A 3962-nucleotide genomic window follows, 5' to 3' on the forward strand; every position below is an offset into this window, starting at 1 on the left:
AGAACCGAAAATGTGAGTCTCATAACAACAAAGGTGTCCGCTCTCATTACTGTCTCAGGGGAATCACTGGGATTCCATTTTATTTCTAAATCTCCTCTCCTCCCTGTCACTCCCTTCAAGCATCAGATTCCAGCAGAGCCAGCTTAATCCATACAAAGGGGCACACACCACTAGAGGAGGGAGTGTTGTGTCCTAATACAACGCTTTTCTAGTTCCCAGAATGCCTGGATGTAGATTTTAGAAATAGGAATCAAGAAATGGAGAAATTAGGCCGCCAGCGCGGGAGCACTTCCCTGTTCACCCATCTCAGAAGCTGCAGCCAAGCCAGAGCATCCAGGGGAGCCTGTGTGGGCAGCACCAAGGCCTGCCAGGGAACACCACAGCCCACTGTGCCATCTGCTGAATTAGGATGTTCCAACATGAGGGTGTCAGCTGTGATGCACGTTTAAAAGGAAAATTTTGAGGTTGCAAGATACATGCTTAATTTGCTACAGTTACTGTCTTGGTGCATCTTGTTATGAAAGTAGTGCAACAGCAGGGCATACAACTCACAGCCCAGTGCAGTGCATACTAGCAAGGGTAGAATTTGATTTGTACCATGGTGGGGAAGCTTTCTCTGCAGAGCAGCCACAGTCCTTTACTTGTCCCTATTGTGGAAAAGTGGCTTATACAGAGACACCTCTTCACAAACATGTTGCTTCTGAACATGCAGAGACGTCAACAGAAATGATCTGCCCTGTCTGTGCAGCACTACCTGGAAGTGGCCCTGATCCTGCCACAAACAACTGTGCAGCTCATCTTACACTTGAGCACACAACTACTAGAGATTTAGATGAACTGGGTGGTGTTCGACATGTACGTAGAATGTTTCACCTTGGCTGGGAATTAGGAGGTTCTCCTACTCATAGATCAAACAGACACTTTAAATTTTTTATTTTTCATTTTTTTAGTTAATCCTCACCCAAGGATATTTTTTTCCATTGCTTTTCAGAGAGAGTGAAAAGGAGGGAGGGCGGAAGGGGAATAGAGACAGAGAGGGAAACATTGATGGGAGAGAAACACATGGATTGGGATGTGTCTCCTGCAGGCACCCAAACCAAGACCGGGGATCAAACCTGCAGCCCAGATAGCACCCTTGACCTAGAATCATTCGGTTGGCAGGCATACATGGTCTTAGCCACACTGGCCAGGGCCAAACATGCACTTTACTAGCAGTTCTACTGGTGGACTTTCTACTTTTCAGAGTTCATGTTCTCCAAGCAATAGGGTTGCCACGGATCCTATTGCTGAGCTTTGATCTCAGTGGTCAGGAGGGAGACGTTCTGCAGGAGGATAGCTTAATTCTGGCCCTGGTGATTCTCAATTACAACTGTAGATGCAGCTGCAGTTAGAACCGCCAGCAGCTGGAGACCACACGTGACACAAGCTGTGCACTAACACAGGCTCACCACTACAATCACACCATCACACCAACAACCAACACAGTTAACACAGAACGTCAGCACACTATCCAGAATTCCCAATTTCTTTTAACAGGTGGAATGATCCTAACATGTTAGAAACAGAGCGTCAATCCATAGAAAGTGAGTGTGCAGACAGCAGCCTGTCTAAGAGCTCCTTCCATCTGCTTTCCTGGGCGAAGAGAGCTCCTCTGCAGACGAGGTGGGAGGTGGGTTTGGCAGAATTTAGTGCTATGGACTGTGCAGATATTATGCCTTTAGATATTGCTTGAGAAGACCTAAGTTTAAAAGAGGATAATGAAAGAAACCTGGCCCCACCTCCTCTTTGATGGCAGCCCGATCCCCACACAATGTCCTCTGTGCTGTATTTGCCAATGAAAGTGGACAACGACTAGATTGCATTGTTTGGTGATTGTAATTTCAGGTCTGTCACTCTTGTTACTTTGTGTACATTCAAAAGGAAGAGAGAAAATATATATGACAATCATTTTCACTTAACTATTTTTTTATTTCTAGCAGGGAAATGCAGGTAGCAGTGTAGGGGTCAGCTCTACTTCCTGTACCTTGACATGCAAAAGGCTCACCTAGTACTCCACATGCAAACTCTAGAGGAAAATTCTGAAAACTCTAATGAAGTTACTGTATGTAGTTATGAATATTAATGGGGAAAACTGCTTAAATGGTTTACTTTAAAAAAATGGAGAAAAATTGCTGTGTGCATCTTACCTAGGAAATGAGCTTACTTTTTTCTTGTGATAAAATGATATAGCTGATATTGCCCTTGAAGAGTTATTGAGATTTAAAAACTCTAAAAAGACCATTGAGATCTTCCCTGGGGAGATTATTTCCCAGCTGATTAGTTTCTGGATAAATTATGGAAACATGGCGCCAAGCAATGACCTCAAGTATAAAACAAAGTAATGAGGACTTGGCTGCCCTTGACCTGAGCAGTGCTGGGGAGGCTTGTTCTCAGGATGGTGTGTGTTTGTTTTAAACGGACCTAAAGATAACACAAATATTCTTCAAAACACTGTGCTGCCACTGCTTCACTGATCAAAAGGAAAAAGGAGTTGTTTTTAATGTTTAATCTGGTTAATACCGTGGCAGTATGGTGGATCTGCTCAGACCAATTATTTTGTGTCTTTAGTGAACACTCCAGAAATGGAAAGGGTCTGAGGCCCGAAAAGAGAACAACAAAGCTTTCAAAGCTGGAGTGGATCTGACACCAAACCAGATTGTAGTCATAGTAAGAAAAAAATTCATTAAGCCAGACATGTTTGAAGTAGGGGGCTCCCTGTGGAACTGCAATGAAGAGAAATTAGACAAAAGCACTCAGCGACGCTATTGTAGAATCACACATGAGTTGATGAGGAAACTTGGGATATATTTTAAGTAATAAGTTCATTATTCTGGCTAATAATACCCACTTTGAACTGTGAAACAATGTTAAAAGTAAGGATTATTTGAAGGCATGAATGAACAGATTTGAGTTTCTAAGAAACTTTTAGAGACATGTTTTATTTTCTCCATTAAAAATTTCAAATGTTTCTTAAATATGTGCTTCCCATAGATGAAACTAATGATTATAAAGCAATGTCAGACAGTTAATTTTCAGAATAAGTGCGATGGCCTAGAAATAGAGCATAAAGTTAGTCACAGGATATATAGTCTGAAAACGGGAATCACCATAGAATCTGACTGGAACGAGGTAATGCTTAACTTAGAAGAGGTCCAAAAGTGAATGTCACTGAAGTTTTTACTACATCTTAAAATAAAGTGTTTTGTAGCCCAGCTGGTGTGGCTCAGTGGTTGAGTGTTGACCCAGGACCAAGAGGTCACCGGTTGGATTCCTGATCAGGCACATGCCCCGGGTCACGATCCCTAGTAAGGAGTGTGCAGGAGGCAGCGGATCAATGATGTTTCTCTCTAATTGATGTTTCCATCTCTCTATCCCTCTCTCTAAAAATCAATAAAAAGGTATTTTTAAGCAAAGTGTTTTGTAAGAATTTAAAAAATTAATAAAAGCCTTAATTTATTAAAAAATTGATGAGTAGTTTTGTAATGATTTGGTGAGAGTAATGCATGAAAATTTTTGCTTACTTGGACTTTTCTTTTTTTAAAATTTTGTTTAAATTCTTTATTGTTTAAAGTATTACATATGTCTCCTTTTTCCCTCATTGACCTCTCCCTGGCCGCTTACACCCCCCAGCACATGCCCTCACCCCACTAGTGTCTGTGTCCATTAGTTATGCTTATATCCATGCATACAAGTCCTTTGGTTGATCTCTTACTCCCCTCCCCACCCCCACCTTCCCGCTAAGGTTGGACATTCTGTTTGATGCTTTTGTGACTATGGATCTATTTTTGTTCATCAGTTTATGTTGTTCATTATATTCCACAAATAAGTGAGATCATGTGATATTTATCTTTCCCTGACTGGCTTATTTCACTTAGCATAATGCTTTTCAGGTCCATCCATGTTGTTGCAAATGGTAAAAGTTC

The 3962-nt window shown here is 41.6% G+C and overlaps 1 pseudogene; it reads left to right on the plus strand.

Moving 5' to 3' along the window:
* The first annotated feature begins 409 nt into the window (after positions 1-409).
* LOC132230893 (E3 ubiquitin-protein ligase KCMF1-like) lies at positions 410-1789 on the plus strand (annotated as a pseudogene).
* Positions 1790-3962: the final 2173 nt, after the last annotated feature.

The sequence above is a fragment of the Myotis daubentonii genome, chromosome 1 (genome assembly GCF_963259705.1).
Source record: "Myotis daubentonii chromosome 1, mMyoDau2.1, whole genome shotgun sequence".
Classification (NCBI taxonomy): domain Eukaryota; kingdom Metazoa; phylum Chordata; class Mammalia; order Chiroptera; family Vespertilionidae; genus Myotis; species Myotis daubentonii.